Source organism: Camelus dromedarius, chromosome 6 (genome assembly GCF_036321535.1).
Source record: "Camelus dromedarius isolate mCamDro1 chromosome 6, mCamDro1.pat, whole genome shotgun sequence".
Lineage (NCBI taxonomy): Eukaryota > Metazoa > Chordata > Mammalia > Artiodactyla > Camelidae > Camelus > Camelus dromedarius.
The window spans coordinates 26,380,850-26,401,861 of NC_087441.1; the positions used below are offsets into that span (position 1 = coordinate 26,380,850).

Here is a 21,012-nt window from a genome sequence, read left to right on the forward strand (position 1 = left end):
GCTGTGACATGGAATGGATGGTGACTACCAGGTAGTGCTGTGGGAATTACATAAAATGAAGAGTTTAGCACATACAGCTAGAAATAGTAGCATAAAAATGACAGTGATTAGGATAAGTTCAAATTAACAGGCAGAATGGAGGTTCCCCAGCATCACTTCCCATGGTTACAGCATAACCCAAATACTGAGCCATCTGAACACCACCAGGTTTTCTGCTATTTTCCTATTAAAATTGGGAAACAACTGTGAGGTAGAGGCTCCCAAGTTGATCCCCCCAACATCCATCCCACCATTCCTTCACAATGAACACAACCCAGATATCTAGCTAGGTGCACTGTGGCAGAAATAAAACACTATATATTTTAGCCTCCCTGGCAACAGATGCAGCCAAGACCCTTTTGCCTTTCTGCCCTTCTTCATTCTTGCTGCCTGGAGTCTAGATATGACAGCTGGAGCTCAAGTAGCCATTTGGGTTCATGAGGTTATGAGTAAGTATGGAAGAACAGTTAAGACAAAAGCAGCCTGATTCCCTGATACTGTAAAACTTCTTCTTACCTCTGCACTTTCTAATTCTAGACTTCATGAAATGAGAGAAAAATCAATTTCTTATCTTACAGCCCCCATGATGGACTTTAAGTTATATGCAGCCAATGATATGCATCCCATGATAGGGGCTACAAAATGCTCTATTTAAGGAGAAATTACACATGAAGAAACTATGTCAAATTTACCCTTTCACAGAGACTTTCTACATCAAACAGGCTCAAACAAATTGACTCAGATCCACTACTCTGAGTACTAAACTACTGAACTGTCTGAGGGAGAATACATAAAGTAAAAACAAGTCAAAAAAGAAGGGGTAAAATAAATCTTTGAGAATGTAAAGAAACTTTGAAATTAAGTCAAAACCGATGATTGTTTCTATACATCAGATGCAACTTAAATTCTAAAAATGAAGTCATGGGCACAGATCATCGTAAGTTAGGAATACTCACATTTTAGAAGAGTAACCTGCAAACAGTCTCAGAAGGTATCACTGCTTTAATAGGTCTTAAACCAAGGATATAATATAAAGACGTGAGTACTTAAAAGAAGAGAAAAAAGAGGCAAGGCATCCTACATGAAAGACCCCACATTTTGAAGCAGTACTAAAAAAAAAGAAAAAAAGACCCATTTGCAAACAGTTTATCTATCTCGTAAAAAGACAGTATTGAATGTTAGCAAAGATTCACTTCTTAAAGCTAAACACTTCATGTACCTTTTAAATAGGATAATTCGAATGGCAATCCAATGAAAGAGACAAATCTCAATTTCTACAGTGCGTCTGACAGCCTATCATACCCCTTTTAATTCTGAGTGAAGCTATATCATTTATCAATGGGTAAAAAAGTCTGAGTAAACTTTATTTTCAGCATTAAAGAGGAACTGATTTCCCCTAAAAGTAGTACAAAAGGCTTAGATTATTTTCCAAAATATACACATAACTTTTTAAACAAAGTTTAAACACACACACACACACACACACACACACACACACAAACTGCAATAGGGAAGATGGGGAAAACTAATTCCCATCAGGGAAGAAATATTCCAAATTGCTTGTAACTATTATGGTACCTATAGTTAAATATCTGGATCACTTATTTCATCTACTAAATTCTGAGCTTCTTGAGGTCAAAGACTACAACTTACACGTCTATACACACCCACAGCTCAGCACCATATCTGCACATAGTAAATGTTCTGTTATTATTTGGTGAATGATTGCTAGAAACTCCAACATGTCAATTCCTAGCCTGTATTAAACTTCTCATCTACCTAGAACTCCAAACTATTTCTTTTAATACTAGAGATAGAAAAAACTAAGTTCTAGCAAGCCTGAAACTTTACCTCCAAAGACACTTACTTTCATATGAATACAAAAGAGCTGAGAGTCTTTTCTCTTCCCTACAAGCCCCTGAAATGCTCGAAGTCCATGAACACTCATTTGGAGTATGCTTTATTTCACGCAGATTTATACACAAACATTTAAAAACTTGTCTGTATAGTTCCAAGGGAAATGGGTTTAAGCAATTCCACAAAAAGAACAGTATTTCAAAGAGGTGTTTACACTCACCAAGCTGTTAAGCCTAACACTACAGCATGAAATATTTAAAATATACAAAAGGGCAAAAATGAACATCTGTGTACCCACAACCCGCCTTAAAAAATTAAATGTACAAAACAACTAATGTCTCCTCACGCACTTCTCCCAAATCACATCCTCATCCCTTCCCTCTGGATGAAAGCTCTACCCTGAATTGTGTTTTATCATTCTCATACATTCCTTTTAAAGTTACTCCATATATATTATATCCCTGAACCCAATTAAGTCATGATTTAAAAAAAATACACTGATGGATTTGGCTTGCTAATATTTCATTTAGGGTCAATATGTCTATGTTTGTAAGTAGAATTAGCCTATAATATTCCTTTCCTTATCTGGTTTGAGTATCAAGGTTATACCAGATTTATTAGACAAATTAGGCTGGTTTCTTTCTTTTCTTTCTTCTTCTTTTTTTTTAAATTTTATTTCTCTGGAAGACGGTTCAGACCTTATTTGAAAACTGTCTGAACTTGTTTCTCGTTTGTTTCCTCGATGGATTTAAAAAGACTAAGTCAATTTAAGAGTTTTAAGAGATGATGTCTTCTATTTCTTCTTGAGTCAGTTTTCCTAAATTATATTTTCCCAGGAAATTTTCCATTTCTTCTAAAATTTAAAAATTAATGGCACAAGTTTTCACAGTTTTCTTACAAATTTTAAAACCTCTACTTTAGTATACTTACCTCTTCTTCATTATAGTATCACTTATCCCTGCTTTTTTTCCTATCATCAATCTTTCTGAAAGGTTTTTCTATGTTTCTTCAAAGAACAAATTATCGGCAGTTAGTTGATCCTCTTTATTAAATTTTTTGCTTTATATTCATCATTTCTTTCCTTCTACAGAGCTACTCTTCCTAACTTCTTGTACTGGAAATTAAGTTGAATGCTTAATACTTCAGTTTTGAACTTTTTCTCTTTTTTCAAATGAACATTTAAGGTGATTATAACCAAGTGCTGTAGGTATGTCTGAAGTTGGATACACAATGTTTTCATTATCCCTTGACTCTAACAGTATGTAAGTTTCCATTATTATTTTTCTTGGGCTAATTAGTTATTTATTTAGAAGTTCCTGGCCTTTAGAAATAAGTAGTTTTTAAGTTCACTAGTAATGAGGAAGTGCTAATGTAAAAGAATGAGATACCACTACTTACACTGGTAAATATCAAACATTGCTGGTGAAGGTGTTAAGTAAACCAGCATTCTTTCATAATTTGGTACAAAACCTTTTCTACAGGAGATAATCTGGCAGTGTGTATTCAAATAATTCAAAATATGCACGTATGTTGAATCGCAGGCAATCATTAAGAATACAGCTGGAGGAACAATTCAATGGAGCAAAAGCATAAATAAGATTATATATTGCAATTCTATTAACAATAGAAACCTACATGTCCATCTAGAAGAGACTGATTAAATAAAGTACAGCACAGTCTCATATAACAGACTGTTGAACAGACTTTATAAATTACAACTACATAGATGTAGATGGAGGCCCACAACGTAAAAACAACAACAACAAAAAAACTCTGATAAAATTCATTTTGGTTTATATATCTATGTATGTGCTTATATACTTATACCTCCAAAATTTTAACAATTACTCTGTTCAGAGAGTTGGTACCAGAGTGACCTTTTTGCCGGGCGGCAGTGGTGGGGGAAGTTAAAGGCTTTATTTTGTTTTTATTCATTCTTCATATTCATTATTTTTGGGTTTTTTTTAGCTTTTTTTTCTTTATTTGAGGTACAGTTGATTTACAATAATAGTATGTAAGTTTCAGATATACAACACAGTGATTCAAAATTTTTAAAGGTTACATTTATACATACTGTATAATTTATACATTATACAGCTATAAAATATTGGCTATATTCCCTGTGCTCTATAATATATCCTTGTAGCTTATTTATTTTATACATAGTAGTTTGTACCTCTTAATTCCCTACCCTCATCGTGCCCTTCCCCCTTTCCTTTCCCCATTGGTAACCACTAGTTTGTTCTCTGTATCTGTGAGTCTTTCTTTTTTGTTATATTCACTATTTTGTGTTTTTTTTTTGGATTCTACATATAAGTGATATCATACAGTATTTATCTCTGTCTTACTCATTTCACTAGGCATAATACCTTCCAAGTCCATCCATGTCATTGCAAATGGGAACATTTCATTCTTTTTTTATGGCTAAGTAGTATTCCATTGTGTATGTACACACACACACACATCAGAATCACTTTTTAAAACAATTTTTTCTTCTATTGTTTTGTAGAGTCTAAATTTTTAAAACAAATATATATTAGATTCACTCTAAGAAAAATTAATTTCAGTTTAATTAAATATAACTATCCACAATTTTCCCATTGCCCAAGGCCTAATATTAAGACATGGTTTAATAAGGTGATTTCTCCTGTTTCTCAAGTAAATGCCTAATACGAGTTTGTCAAATATTTCCTCCTAATAAAAAGCAAAATTGAAAGTTGATGCTGTCTTAACTTCAGGAAATAACATATTTCTCGCATTGTATTAAAATACACTATAGAAGCTGAAGCAGCTATTTCCTCTCTCAATGATTTTTATAAACAAGTGGTATTTTAGGTCCCTCTGTCCTCTTTCTAGTGGTATTCATACTGCAACTTTAAAGCATCACTTGGAAAATGTCGCCACCTCCTGGCTTTTAAGACAAACTACATCCGAGACTACTACTTTTTAAAAATTTTCCACACCAGAAAAGATTTCAACTAAAAGGGAACAATAAACACTGTTATAAAAACAAAGCAAAAATAACTCTAAAATCTAATTAAAAGCCAAAACAATAGAACTAAATAAATCTGAGAATACAGAAAAGTAGACATGCTACTTTTAAGTGTATGCAAGTTGCATCTGAGGATGCACTCACTGTGGGTGAGTCCTCAAAGATTTAACCACAGAATTACTGTCCATGATTTGAGAAATGGTGGGGGTGGGGGGAGACTGGATATAGACCAATTTGCAAACACAGTGTGAACCCAGGTGGTCTCCTAGAGATCATTCATGCTACAAATAAGACATGCCATCCAAACTAACCTCATATTCTTTATAAAGCTCCCAAAATAGCAGTGTAGGAAATAGACATTCTGTGCTCCTGATTCCAACAGACTGCGTCACAGACTCTTAACACATGCCTGTGACCAAGATGGAGAAAAGCTAACATTCTGTCTTGTAGAAAGAGGGTGTTCTTGCACATCTGCATAAACCTTACAAAAGGGGGCGCTGACCTAGTGTTTATATTTAGGTATGAGACACTGGGAAGTTACCTCCCTTCTGTAAGTCTTAACTTTCTCTTCTGAAAATTGGTGATAATATCACTCCATCTCCCAGGGTGCTTTTAAGTATTAAACATGATTACGTCAAGTACATAGCACACAACATGTGTTCATTAAATGGTGGCTATTAGGTCTAATACAGGTTCACAGGTAGCAGAATATTGTAACCAGATAGTATTTTTCGAATTGACATAAACAAACCTTTTGAGAATAGTCACATTAACAGATAGAAAAAACAGAGATCCTAACAAGTTAAGCAGAGGTTGGCAAACTACAATCAATGGGCCAGGGCCTGTTTGTTCTGTAAAAAAAAAAAACAAAAAATTTACTGAAACATAGCCATGCTCATGTGTTTTCATGTGTTTATGTAATGACTATGTGGCAGAGCTGAGTACTGAGTAGTGTCACAAAGCCTAAAGGACCCGTAAGGCTAAAATGAGTTACTGTCTGGTCCTTTAAGAAAAAGTTCCCAGAGTCCTAGGCTAGCCCAGTGGGGCAATATCAATAAAATAAAATGTAATGCTAATACATGTAAAGCTCACATTTTTATTAAAGTGAATAAAGCATCTGTATATCATGGTCCTTGACTGGCTCTCGGTTTGAACAGAACAGCTGTAAGAGGAAATTTGAGTGTGATAAGATGATACTAGGAAATTACTGTTAATTCTGCTTGGTGAAATAATAGAATGGCTATGTAGATGATTATGCTTATTTTTTAGACATATATATTGAAATATTCAGGGGGTGGGCAATGTCATGTCTGTAATTCACTTTAGGATACAGGAATTTTTCACCATCTGAACTCTGTAATGGATAGATTTGGATAGTTTCAGATAATTCCCTCAATATCTGGAATCCTGCCATAGGAACCAAACAAATATGGACAATCTATTCTGAACACAGAATAGATCTGGAGAGTGGGTCTTAACAATCATTAAATCTAGGCGAAAGGATATGTGGGTGTTCATTACACAGTTCTCCCTACATTTCTGTTTAAAAATTTCCATAATAACTTTAAAGAGTTGTTTAAAATGAAAAACATTTTCTTCACAATAGGTCACACTAAGACAACATGGGTTTTAATTACATTACTTAAAAAAAAAGATTAAATACAAGTATTCAGAGCAAAGGAAGTACTAGCTTCTCTGCTATTAAAACATCTAGAATACCCTGACCTTATCGTTTAAAGAGGGCACCGATATCCAGATACCCAGAGGAAAGTAGGATGGCAAAAGATATAAAAATAGTTGTGTGAGGAAAGTCTCAGGACATTTAGCGCAAGAAAGACAGTAGTTCTCAAATGTCTGAATAAAAAGGAAACTGAAAGATCCAATGAAAGTCACAGGGAAGCAGACCTCACAAAGCCACACCAAAAACCGAAAACCTGCAAAGCAGCAGGCTCCACAGAAGGCAAGTGTCAAAAAAAAGGGAGGTAGGACAGGATAATTAACCAAGTGAGGAATGCTCCAGGCTGAGACTTTTAGTAGGTGGAAGATGCGACTAGATGGTGTCTTAGATCCCATCTAATTTTCAGATTCCAGGATTCCAACATTTCAGATGAAGACATACTACAAATTTAGAAATTGTATACTGAATTGCAATTTTAATACTAGAACTAGAATTGTGTTCCTTTAGTTAAATGAACAGCCCAGTTCTGAACTTCCCACTCTCCCTTCAACAAACATTTGTGTTCAAGTGGGCAGCAAAGGAATAAAGTTAGATGTACTATGGGGCGACAGCACAGGCAGGTGACCGAAACTGCAACATCTTTGTCTGGCATGGTGACGTCACATCATGAAGACATTTCTGTGCACAGCCCAGCAGCTTATACACTGGGAGCCAGTCCTTGGTGTTGGCATTTTTGTGTTTCTAGCCATATAAAGAAAAAGTTACTAACAGTATGCCTGGCCAAAAACCCCCTTGTATACTTTGAAGGAAAGGATTATATATTATTCCACTTGTATTAAATAAAACAGTTAAGAAATGCTTAAGCAAAAGCTAAAGTAGTTGATGTACAAAACCATCATTACATTAAGTTAAATAGAAAGTTAAACTATCTTCATTTCATATGTCTCCACCTTCTATCCCTGACTCAATCTAAATACCAATTCTGAAGACTGGTAAGTAGGTGGTAGTCATGTAAACAACTGGCATCAAAATGGTTATTACAACTTTAAAAAATCAATATTAAGAGAATTACAAAGACACTGTTTTTTTTTTAATAACAACTGTGAGGGTTGCCAGCAACTATCTATTTGAGAAATAATAAAGAAGAATGTATTTTATGTTTCAGTCAATAAAAATATTTGTAATGGTGCCTAAAAGGTGGTGCAGGAAGATCTGAATGATGCTGATTTTCTGAATGAGGGCTTAAGGAAAGATATGTCAGTGGTTTACATTGTCATAAAAAAGTTCCAGTAGAAAAAGTGAAGTATTTTGCAACTTAAGAATACATAATCAAATGCTTATTCCATAGTAATAATGTTTAAACAGTACTCAGCTTAAGAATTTCACTATTTTAACATGTACTAAAGTGTATCTATAAAGTAAGAAAACTTGGATGTAAGATGTGGACCTTAATGGAAGCTATGTGATGGGGACCAGCTCTGAACTGTTCCTACCCTTATTTGCAAAATACAAACAACACTATTTACTCACCATATGACTGATTTGAGGGATTAATGAGTACCTCATTATAATATGCTCCATTAAAGTAATATATTAGCCAATGCTATCATTAAGATTAATTTTAACTAATGTACTATTATACGAGAAAAAAGTATTTTACTGAATACAACTTGAAGTGTAGGAATTTAAATTCAAAGATGGGAAATCTGGCACAAAGATCCCTTATTATGTAAAAGAAAATTTATTTTACATAGATTTCTTAGTATTTCAAATAAACAGTCAACATGTGAGTTTTAAAGATGGCATGTCATTTTTCTGATTATGTAAGAAATATTTAGAGAAAAAACTCACCCATAACCCCACCACAGTGATAATTACTGTTGTTGTTCTATGCTCACATAGGCACAAGTTTGGAGGTTGGCTAAATCCATGTATTTATCTGTGCATATTAGACAAGATTGGGATCACATGCATACACTGTTGTATCTGAACAAAGGATTTTGTAAAAATCTTCAACCTGAGATATGAAAAATAGGAATACTGAATTGATTTCCCTTGAATACTAAGGAAAGTGAACTTTTCGAATATTACTAAATACTTGTATTTATCCTATGTGAACTGCCTCACCTCCTTTGCCCATTTTCCCTCTGAGATGTCTCACTGACTTCTAAGCGCTCATATATGTGGAGGAGAAGCAGCCTGCTGCCTGACTGTGCTATTCCTTCTGCTAGAAATGATCAGCCCCTACTTCTACACCCGGTTCACTCCGACTTGTTCTCCAGCTTGGCACCACCCTCCTTCAATCAGTTCTCAAACGATGAAATGGAAACCGAAGCGTCAGGCCCCGTCCAGGGGGTGCGGATCCAGCAGGCACCAAGACCCGCAGAGGGAAAACAGGAGCCCTCAGCCCCGAGGGGAGTTTAGAGTGAAGATTCAGATGTGAGGTGAAGTGGGCGGCCTGGCCAGAGTGGCACCAGATCCAGCTGGAGACGAAGGGAGGTTCAACCATGCCTTCCAGGACACGTGGAGGATTTTCATGTGCTCCCCAAGAGCAGTGGTGGGCCAAAGAGAAGCCAGACGTGACATAATGTACGTGCCTTTAGTGAAAATTGACCACTGCCACTTCTGGAACAGCAGAGTGGGCTGCAAGGTAAGAGGGGCAGAAAACTCAGTCGGGGTCCTGTGCAGCAGTCCTGGGGAGAGGTGACAGCACAGTCCTGGGAAGAGGTGACGGCAGCGGGGCCGGGTGGATGAGGATGGAAAGAAGCAGACAGAAGAGAGGATTTTTAGCAGACACACCGAACAGAGCTTTGGGACTGATACGGGGACGGGGAAAGGGAGATGGAGGATGACTCAAGCCAGTGGCCTAAGATACTATTGACTGAGACAGGGACACTGGAGGGAGAGCAGGCCTGCAGGGGGGTGGCGTGGGGGTGGGGAGAGGGCTTCAGTTTTGGGCATGCTGAACTGAAGGAACCTGGGAGACATCCAAGAGGAGACACAGGGCAGGCCATCAGATAGAGTCCACTCCTCAGGACAGGCCTCGGTCTAGATCAGAGGTGAAAATGTGGGAACTCTCGTACAGAAGGTAATTAAAACCACGACGGGTAAAATAAGAAATCACAGGAACTAAGACATCTGCTCTCCAAGGCTGAGCCAGAGCCTCCACTGCCCCGATGAACACTCCCGACCACGCCACCGAGCGCACCGCCAAAGGCCTCCCCCTTCCCCGCCCCCGGCACAGTCACTTTGTATTTGTGTGTGTCTCCCTGGAAGACAATAAACACCTCAGACGCAGGATCGGATCTTACTCATTTTTGTACCCAAGTCTCGGCATGGTTCCCAAGGCATGAAACACATTCAATAAAATGTCTGTGCGCGCTTAACTGTTAGCTTGAGATTATTAAAAAGCACTATCTACACACACGCACACACACACATACAAATTTACGAGCTCAGGCTCTGGAGCAGATTACTTGGATTACATCCAGACTCTAACCCTAACCGGTCATCTGACCTGGGGCAAGTTATTCAACGCCTTTGGGCCTCAATGTGCACGGCTGTAAAGCAAGGTAAGGCCCATAACAGCATCTACCACGGTGTTGGGCAAACTAAAATTTCATGCAAAGCCCTTAGCACCGTGCTTGGACATGGTCAACATTCAAATTTGGCCATTCTCATTGCTACTGTTATTATCTCCTTCTTTCATCTTCCATGGATAGAGAAATGTTCAAAAATGGAAAGGATTTTCAGTTATTCCTTGTGGTCCTGGGCCTCCAGCTTTGTAACACAAAAACAGAACATGTTGCTTCAAGTCTAAAAGCAAGGGATAAAAATAAAGAATACAATTTTGAGGTATCTGGTAAATAAAATTATTTTAAAAACATCTAAATTCAACAGTGAATTTTTAAAAAATCTCCAATAATAACCAAACGATTACAAACCAATAAAAGGTAGTTGTTGATTGTGTGGGTTTTTTTTTTTGGAGGTGGGAGGGTTGGATGGGAGGGATGCGCGTTGGGAAGAGACGGGGACAAGAAAGAATCTGACCAAGTCTACTGCAAATTACAAAACTGGTATTTTGCTGATTTTTATTTAGCTGAGTACCTGCCAAAACAGGAAAGTTGAATATTAAGTTGCAACACAACTGCTTATCATATTCTTTTATTTAAAGTGTAAATTTATCATGCTCTTTTCAAGTGCAAGGCCTCAGTTTTCCCCAGCAGCTCTTAAATGTGTATTTTCCCATATTATGAGCTATCATTTTAAAAACCACCAAGTTTATCTCTTTACAGAGAATCCTAATATTTGTTCTAAGTTACGCATCATGACTAACTACAATTTGTGAGACTAGTTTAGCCATTAAGCTGATGCTTATAATACAGCATAATTTTTAAAAGACTATTACTTTCTTTGCAAGTATGAAAGTTAATTCATTGGGTCACTACCAAACTGAATATACCCTCTTTCAGCTTGTGGGTGGTGTCAGGGTTGGCATGCATAAAGTTCAAATTTCTCTGTACTCTGATTTTTATTTCAAGGGTACGAATGCAGGGTTCAAACTTGAACTGCTAACTGCTTATCAAGAACTGAATCAAGAGAAAGCACTGCAAGGTGAACACACAACAGGTGGCATTTCCTATTACGACAGATTCCTTTTAACTGCTTTTATAGGTTTACCCTTCATATAAAATGTCTGCTCTTATGTAGACAACCTGTTTAAGGTCTAGGTCATGTTTAGCTGTCCTTTAAAAAGAAAAGAACATGAGGTTATGAAATTAGCTACTTGGAAAATAGTGAACAGAGTTCACTTTTCTAGTTAAAAAATAGTTTCTACTGCTTAGTAAAAAATGCAACATACTTAAATGAAAACAAATGGGACTGCAGAGTGAATACTCTTTCCACATGTAAACACCATAAAGAATTTCTTGTTTTACTCAGAAATGGGCAGATCTTTCATTGATTGAGGGCTGTGTCACTCAAAAAAGATAAATATGTAGAACTTGGCTACAGACAAGAAGAAAATCATACAATTTTTAAAATTGGAAACTAAGGTCTGTGAGAAGGACTAAAGGATACCGATTTAAAATCAGCACAATAGTAAACTGAGTAACTGATAAAAAGGTACAAGTAAAAGAAAGTATTCTTACATAGAACACACAGCAAGAGCGATAAGGAAGTTTTCTGATCGGAACACTGGTTCTTAACTTAAGAAAAAGCCAAAACAAACAAAATCAAAGCTATAAGGAGGCATGAGCCCCAAAGATATTGATTAACTAACCTTTGTAGGGCCCTGATTTTAAAAACATTTCCAAATTGGTTCTAATGTGCAGTCAGTTGAGAACTACTGGGCTGAAACACCACAAAAAGTCATCAAAATAATGGAATTTCCCTCTCAGTAGTCCTTAAAATGGGTTATAGCCTCATATCAGGGCTGTTTATCATAGAGAAAGAACATCAAGATTTCTGCACTCTGTTTACCATGCATTGTTTCCTTAACTCGGATTCATGCATTAACCTGTCACAATCTGCCTCCTGCCTCTGCATGGCAGGAAATGTTGGAAATGAACGGCTCACTGCTGAATCCAATGTCACGGCTGACACCTCCTCCTACTGGACCTCTCCAGAGCACACAGCACTGGGAACCCGATTCTCAAAATGCTTCCTCACCATCCCCTAACCTTGGCTTCTGAGGCTCCTTTCCCAGGTTCTCCTCCCATCTCAAATACTGCTCTGTCAGCCCCTTAAATCATCAAATTCTTCAGTGAAGTCCATGACGGCCCCTGAAAAGCTCAACGATTGGTTCCAAAGATGCAAAACCCCTTGAAATCGCAGAAACACAAATTTAGATGTGTACCTGAGAAGGCCCTTGTTTTCTGCATATTCTCAAGTGAGTTTAAGATCCCGGAAGGTAATAAACCACTGCCCTGAATCCTTCTCTTCTTTAAGCTTTCCAGCTTCAACTGCTAATCGTAAATTCATGGTTCTGACTTCAATCCTGACCTATCAGAGATCTGAATCCATTTCCTGTCTGTGAGGCATATTCATTCAATTAAACCAACACATCCACAATTCATAATTAATCCCCTCAGAAATACTTGCTGTCTCTAGATTCTTAATTTTAGTTAACAGAGCCACCACCCAACACTCACACATCTGAATCAGAAATTGCAGAATCATCTGTCATCTCTTCTTTTTCTCCTACACCCCAGTAACTTTTCATCTCGCTTCTTTTTGGCAGCCCAAGAGTCAGTGTTTTATTTGAGGCTTTCATATGTCAAGACGGCGACAGCCTTCTAGTGGAACTCTGCTTGCAGCCTCCACAATTTAGCCCGTCTACCAAACAAGCTACCAGAACTGTCTTCCTCATTGTGTCACACCCCTGCTTAAGCAACCTCTCTTGGCTCTCTTACTGTGACAGCACAAAATCAACTTTTTTGGCTTGGAATGCAGTCAGTTTCATGTCTCCAAATTACCTTTTGTAACCTAAACTTCCACTTCCAACACACCTTAACAGTTGCAACTTTTCACCATTCCTCTTGCAATACCAGACCCTTTCCTGATTTTCTATCTGCCTAGGATGCCCCTTCCCCACTCCTTCAACTAACAAACTCTCACTCTTAAGTGCATTCATTTAGTATGCAACCAACGTGAACGTACCACTGCAGCCAGACACTGGGAACCGGTTCAGAATAAAACGATGGGGTAAAGAACCCTCATGGCAGTTGTATTCAGTGGAAGAAACAGACAACAAATTGACAAGCAATGAAAATAATTAGACAATGTGATATGTCTTACATTCCAGGAAATGAGATGACAAAAGAAAAACTTCAGAATCATCCAGGAAGGCTTCTTAACTTCTTGGAGATGGGAAATTATTTTTAAAATGAGATCTTGAAGGACAAGGAGCCAGTCACAGGGAACACTGACAGAAGACACTCCCAAGCAGAGGGCACAGCAAATGTGAAGGTACTGACTGTATTAAAACTGTCTACTGGATGGTAGGCACCATGCTCCTTGAAGAGAACTCTTTAATATAAACATGTGTCTTTACAATGTGGCTTAGTGGCGGGCAAATGGTCATCAACTCAATCAACAGTTGCTGAATTAAATGAATAAGAACAACTGAAAGAACTGTGGGGTTGGGGAACAGTGGGAAGAGCAGACATCCTCCACTGTAACAGTAAGACTCTTAGTAGCCCCAGCCCACTCAAGTTCTCTAACGGCGTCCTACTATCTCATTTCACTTTCTGACAAGTTCCACTTGGTGCTCCTGCACCTAGCAAGTCATTATTGGTCTTAGTTCAGACCCTCAAATCCTACAGGGCAACTGAGTTCCAGGTACTCTCACAAATACAGAAATGTAATACGATTCTGACGTAAGGGAAGACTTATTTTAACTAAAACACACATACAAACCCTAAGCACTTTTGATATATATTCCCTTCTTTTTGCCCTAAGTTACACTCTCCATTTCACCTGCAAGGGTCCTAACTCATCCATATCCTGAGCTCATTGCATGACAGCTGGTTACAGACTGGCTACCCTGTCATTGACTTTCAGCACATCAGCCATCTAGTGAACAGGGTTTAATACTAAAGCCATTATGCCTGTCTTTACAAAGTGAGAGTGAGGATATAACACAAGACAAATTAAGTCAAGGATACAGTTTGAGACATTTGAATCTCTTCCAATTTAACAGGCCCCAAACAAAAAAGCCTAGAAAGAGTTCATTAAAAGGCACACATTCTTAACATACACACAAATTAAACAATTACCCAAGTGGGTTTACCCTATGCGTTGAAGCAGAATTTTCAAGATTACTGGCCAGCAAAAGGTTTTCTCTAAACATTTACATTAGCAATGTGCTGCTGAGAGGATGATAAAAGTATCTTTCATAGTTTCTTTTTTATCAGTTGTGAACTGTTGAGCCACGTCATATCCTTTATCTCAGGTCCTCCCCCACCAACAAAAAAGAACAGAGAACTGAGTTAAGAAATCTGGGGCACCTTTGAGATGAGCACACCAAGTCTGTGTTGAGGAAGGGCTGATGAATTGGTGACTGTGCCTTCAACATGGCTGTGTCTCTTACAAGCAACCTAACTTGCCACTAGCAGAGATCCTGGGATGTAGTCAACCCATGAGCAATTCAGGGATGCTCACTACAAACTCACTAGGCTGCACATGCATACAAGCAAATGGAGACACCCAAGACGCTCACTGTAGCCACAGGCAGGTGAGAAAAAGGCTTTGTGGTTCAACAAAAGTATCTGGCAAATTGAAGAGTAGAGAGGTTCTTGTTCCACAAAAGCTTCAGGTTCATCATGAATCTTAGCAGAAGTTCAAACAGGGACAGAGCCTATAAGTGTTAGCCATAGTTATAAGCCAAATGCCCATCTTCAGCTTTGCACTTCTGGGTTACACACTGGCTTTAGCCTCTTCAACACCCGTCCCTGAAAAAGGGTGGCGTGAAGAACACCAGGGAAACACAAACAATGGGTTAGAATGAAACATGCAGGTTTTATTCTGGACGATAGTACTGACAACCTAGAGAGCCAGTTTTCCTAAAAATCTCCCAATACAGTTCTCAGAATATCTAAAATTAAGGATATACACATGTGCAAGTATATACATGAAACAGCCATGATCATTTCCTTGCTTATCTCAATAATATTTTAGATCTAGAATCCACAATGGCTGCAGGAATTATGCTAACAATATTATATCAATATTACATCTACTCTAGCCGATGTAATTATTAGTTCTCAGTGAAATCAACAGTAGCAACTACATGTCACTTTCTTTAAACAGGAAAACAAAAGCCACACCTCTAAATACAAGCATATCTGCCAATCTTCTTGGGTGGGGAAAGGAAGGTAAGCCAGCTAAAACAAATAAAGACAAAACAATATGGAAGGAGTTATAAAACTTTACCCTTGTACATATAAAGCAAAACATATTTTTAATAATGTTTTATATAAACTTCTATATGTTTAATAAAAATATTATTTCAACTAAAAACAAAGACCTAGATATTAGCCAAAATAGGAAAGAAGAATTTGTGATTTACATACTTAAGCAGATATATTTTATTTTCTAGTCAGCAGTGTCAAAGGAACATACAATTAAACTAAAACACATGGACTTAACATTAAAAAGTTAGCCATTTCAATAGCAGCCTAATAAACAAAGCTATGTAATTATCAGATTATTCCTTGATTAGATAGCCTCAGCATTTGGTGTGAGCTGTACCATAATCAAATAATTTTGCAACCTTGAATTATTGGTGCAGAGCAGCAGATTCAGCTACCTCTAAAATTACGAGGACGCTACTATGTAGAGCAGGTTTACAGTGACATAGAAAACTCAAGTTAAATGGCTTGACAATGACACCAATTAAGTTTCAAGTTTACCATCACCTAAGGTTATACAAGTAATAAATAGTGTCTTCTAAAAAAAGACTAATTCTGCTAAATGAAACCATCAGGGGCTATTCCTTTTATTCAGAAGTACCATACAGCTAAACAAGCAGCCGAGTCCGCAGGGAAATAGCGTTTGAATAGCTGCAACATGGCGCCAGACCAGGCTTTGTTGGCCTTCCTTTTCCAACGAACAGAGACGTCTCTTGTTACTGAGTCCATCTGCCATGATAACCAGATGCCCGTGTGACAATTCAGAATTAAAACAAAAAGCGCTTCCCCGCTCTCAAGACCTAACAGCAGAGTTGGGTCCAACAGTCAGTGATCACAAAGAATTTCAATGTTTTAATAGCCTCCAAATGAAGGAAACAAAGTATTCAAGTGGTCTAAGGGTTCACCTTTAACGTGCTACTTCATATCACTGCGATTAGCGCCAGCTAGCAGTTTTGCTGCTAACTCTGCAGAACTTTGTTTCAAGTGCTTTATGCTTACTTCTGACAGCAACCCAATGAGGTGGTACTAATATTAACTCCATTTTGTAGATGAGGAAACTGGGGAACGAAGGCAGTGAAAAAACCTGCTCAAGGCCATAACCAGCTAGTAAGCAACAAAGCTACCATGCTCAACACAGGCAGCTTGTATCCAGAGTCCATGCTCTTATCTTTTTCTTTTTTTCTTTTTAAATTGTGTGTGTGTGTGTGTGTGTGTGTTTGCAGGTGGTAATTAGGGTTATTTATTTATTTTAATGGAGGTACTGGGGACTGAAGCCAGGACCTCGTGCATGCTAAGCACACACTCTACCACTGAGCTTCTCCCTCCCCCCAGAGTCCATGCTCTTAAGTGCTACACTAACCTTAATTCCAAGAAAGCATAACTGATTTTGATATGAAAATACTTATAATTTATCAGGAGGAGAAAGGCTAATGCCTATTTCTTGGGAACCACTTAATTAATAAAGACAAATTTTGACTTCTTTCAAAATGTTGTGAATTCTCAGTGAGTTAAAATGCAAAAACATATCATGGGCCAGCATCTATAGACAGATGTCTATAAAGGTAAATACGACAGTAACAGGAGCCATCCATACATGTCCTGAGAAGACTGTCCTTAACACAACCCGATTTTCTGTCTTTCTTGTTGGATGAATGTTGCATGGTCAGAGTCACCAGCCAAAGTTTTGTGCTGCAATTTTTGGGTGAAATTTTAGACAGTTTCATTACTGATTCCTTACAAGAAGGCTGATTTGAGCTTTCCCAGAATTGATCTTAGTGTGTTTTTTAACATTTAATGGGGTCCCTAGCAGCATGATTCCCGTCACAAAACAAGCCATTTAAACCAAACCGTGAATTTTATCACCCTTTAGTCACAAGATCAGATGAGTACAATTTTTGATAGGACCTGACTCCTTACCATGAATGACATACTTATGGAGTCTTGCTTTTCCACTGTACACACGCACACACTCCATTTCTCTTCTAAAAGATGGATTGTGTCACAACACAGAAATCAAATTTGTCTAGAAGGCCTGAAAAGACCTCAGATATGCATACACTCTTTCACCCTTTTGAAATTATCCAAAGTGGTAATTATGTGACAAGAACAGATACTGTATCTACTCAAGGCAGTAAAGCATTATTTTTATTATTTGAATTGGTTTAAAAAAAAAAAAACAAACATAATCATGTTTGAGAAAACTTACAGCCAGTAAAAAGTTAATTTTAGGCACCAAGAATTAGACTCCTAATTAGATTCGATGCCCAAAGGTTCCCCTTATCCACTAGATAAGTCCCTGAAGTGAAAGAAATTTTTTTGAAAAAAGATAAATATCCTTTCATGTTAATCTTCAAAATACACACACACACACACACACACACACACACACACACAAAACATGAATATACAGTATGATGGTGACTTACAGTCCTGATGCTCAAGAAACTGCTAATTTAGCAGATACGATGAAATCCATACACCAACCACTGTAGCACTACGCAGTGTGTAATAGCAGGTTTAAAATTCAAATTTATTTGTCACATTTTGGTAACCATGTATGTCACTTCTCTGCTATCTACAAGTGCACAAAAAGCACCTGAAGAGAAATACCTTTCATCAGCTTGGCACACCTGTTGTGGCACCAGGCATATTAAAGGGGAAACAAATATGGGTGGAAATTTCAGGAAATCTTTATTTATTAATTCATAATAACAGCCAAACTTTCAAAGCATTACAGATTTTCAGCCATTATGGGAACATTCTACTCTCAATTCAAACTTTATTTTTCATAGCAATAATAAGTTATCACATGGTTTATGATGCAACAGAAGGAAATCAGTCACCAGGTAATTACGGGCCTCCTTCACCTAAAAACAGCACTGACACCCACTCAACCAGATTATACAATACTTGCTAATTTTTAAATAATGTGCCACATCCATGATAAGAAATAATACTCTGGAAAAAATATTCAGCTGTGTATTTGGTATGTATCCATTCTACTTTATAGCAAATTCTGCACATTCTATATATGTATACATTGACAAAAAATTTTTATTTCAGAGTTTTCTACACACACAAAAAAAATTGTGGGACACACTTACATTGTTCCCTCTGGGGTGGGAGGCATAGCTCAGTGGAAGAGTGCGTGCTTGGTATGCACGAGGTCCTGGGTTCAATCCCCGCTGCCTCCATTAAAAAAAAACTTGTTCTAATTCGGCAAAATTTAATTTCAGTCAAATATTAAGATGCAAAATGATCAGAAAAGACAGGTGTTAAGAAAAGTGTTTTAGAGTAAGAATTATGAAAATCTAAGGTTCAATGAAAAACACACAGCAGTCTTACAATACTCTTTAAAAAAGTGACTACATCTCCAATTACAGTATCACCACTTGGACTTCTAAAACATCTTTCACTTCAAAAAGTTGCAACATTTTTACACGCCTTTCTTCAATACGGTCTTGAGCCTCCACATCAGGCACACATCACTGCACAGCCAACAGTGATTCGGAATGAACACAGAACATCTGATACGACCTCGCCAGTTCTCCAAATAAAGGGGAGGGATACAGAGGGAAAATGCAACAGACAAAGTAACACTTAATAAAAAGGATACACAGGCCAAGGACGTATGTTGAAAAACTCCACAGAAACAGAAATAGAACAAATAACAGAAAAACAACATTTTAAACTTTATTGGGGGGGGGTAATTGGGTATTTATTTATTTATTTATATGGAGGTACTGGGGATTGAACCCAGGACCTCATACATGCTAAGCACACACTCTACTCCTGAGCTATACCCTCCCACCAAAAAAAGATCATTTTTGATTGGCATGTGATTAAGGAGAGGAACTAAGACAACACAAAATGTTGGGAGTGTTGGAGCAGAGACTAGGGAAAACAGGGATTGTTAAAAAAGGTGGAAATTAGGGCTGAAACACCCCCCTCCCCCAAATATGGAAGGGATAAGGGACAGAGGCAGCAGCAAATAAGATCTAGGTGACGTTGACTGTGATGGCAGCTTTGAGACTGAGGGAATTCACTAAGTCTCAGATGCACTAAGAAAATCCTGGGACTCAACATCCAACAGCCTCAAATGTGGTCATCTTCCAGTATATCCTTCACAGAAGTACAGCTATATGAAAAGATGAAGCAACAGTCCTTGATTCATTAACCTAAAGATGACAGTATCAGGTTTTTCTTCTTAAGAGGCTTAAAATGCAATTTTAAGTTTTCCAGTGTTTACACTTCCCATCTTTGTTAAAGGAAACTGTCCACCTCTTTGCACATATATGAAATTCCTTTAACAAGAGATGCTGAACCTTAATTTAGTGAGTCATAAACTGTATTCTGGCTTCAGTCAACCAGTCAAGAGCACATAGCAGCAGATCGTTACAGTTTCTGAGACGGATTTTGAGGGCAGAGTACAAAAAGAGGGGGCTGGGAACAAGGATGACACCTTTTTGTTTCAGACAAGCCAGGCTTAGTGAAAAAGGTAAAGGACAAACAGAAACCGTGGTTGACATAATTGATTCTGCAATTTATCAGCTTTATTTTCATCTTTAATCTTCAACTTTATATAAGGAGCTTTTTCCCCACTGGACAGAAAATGGTATTACTGTAGTATGTAATGTGGCCATTTCAGTACATCACAGGAAAACCTCATTTATTGTCCTGGAACGGTTTTGGAAAGCATAAAACCATTAAGCAGTTAGTGATGTAAAGCTTAAAGAGAGATCATAAACTGATGAGTATGTAACCGGACATACCAACTGCAAATAATTCCTCAAACCGCATAGAGATAAAAGTCCTTTCTCAATGTGAATGAATTGCCATTTTCTCAAACTTTCAAAGAGACAGCAGATTATGTTAGAATAGCTGAACCTTCTCATATTTCCCTTTTCTCAATTTCCCCAGGGAATCTGTCATTATTTCTCCACACAAAAACCACACCAAGCTTTGTTTCCTTTTCTTTCCCTGAGCCAATTTTAAGGCACTGTTCTTGACCCTAAATTCACAAGCCCACGCTGGTTAACTGCCAGTGTCGCTTTGGAACTGCAGGTGACAGATGCAGTCAGAGAGCTCACAGATGTGGATTGGCTGCAGTCTGAATCCTATTACAATGAGCACACTGACAGAGCCCGCAGATGCACATCTCGGCGGAAGGAGTTTTAAAAATCGTCATTCCCAATTAAATTCACTTTTAGGGCTCTTACTGGCTATCACTCAGAGCATATCCCGACTCTCAATCCTCCTTAGCCCTATCTACAATTCATTTTATCTTTCTCAGTTCCTCATCCTTCTTCATCAAGCCTAATTTTTCTGCTACCAATAATAAAATACGGCGAGGCTGTTGGCATTGCCAGAACCAGGAACCGATGAAGGTGCTATTTGGGAGCATTCCAGCCGCGGCAGAGGCAGCTGCAAGTTTCCTGGGAAGCGACGGACCCCTAGCATCTCTGCACGATTTCTCTTCCCCTGGGTGAGGGCTCCACAGAGACAGATGGGCAATCTCCCTTCCGTCTTTCGCA

At 37.9% G+C, this 21,012-nt stretch overlaps 1 protein-coding gene and 1 non-coding gene across 3 annotated transcripts in view; one reads left to right on the forward strand and one right to left on the reverse strand.

Annotated features, from left to right (window-relative positions):
- TBPL1 (TATA-box binding protein like 1) overlaps window positions 1-21,012 on the reverse strand; it is a 30,365-nt gene that overhangs the window by 7,762 nt on the left and 1,591 nt on the right. The window lies entirely within an intron of this gene.
- TRNAT-GGU (transfer RNA threonine (anticodon GGU)) lies at window positions 18,601-18,672 on the forward strand. Its single transcript has one exon. It is a non-coding gene; the product is annotated as a tRNA-Thr (tRNA).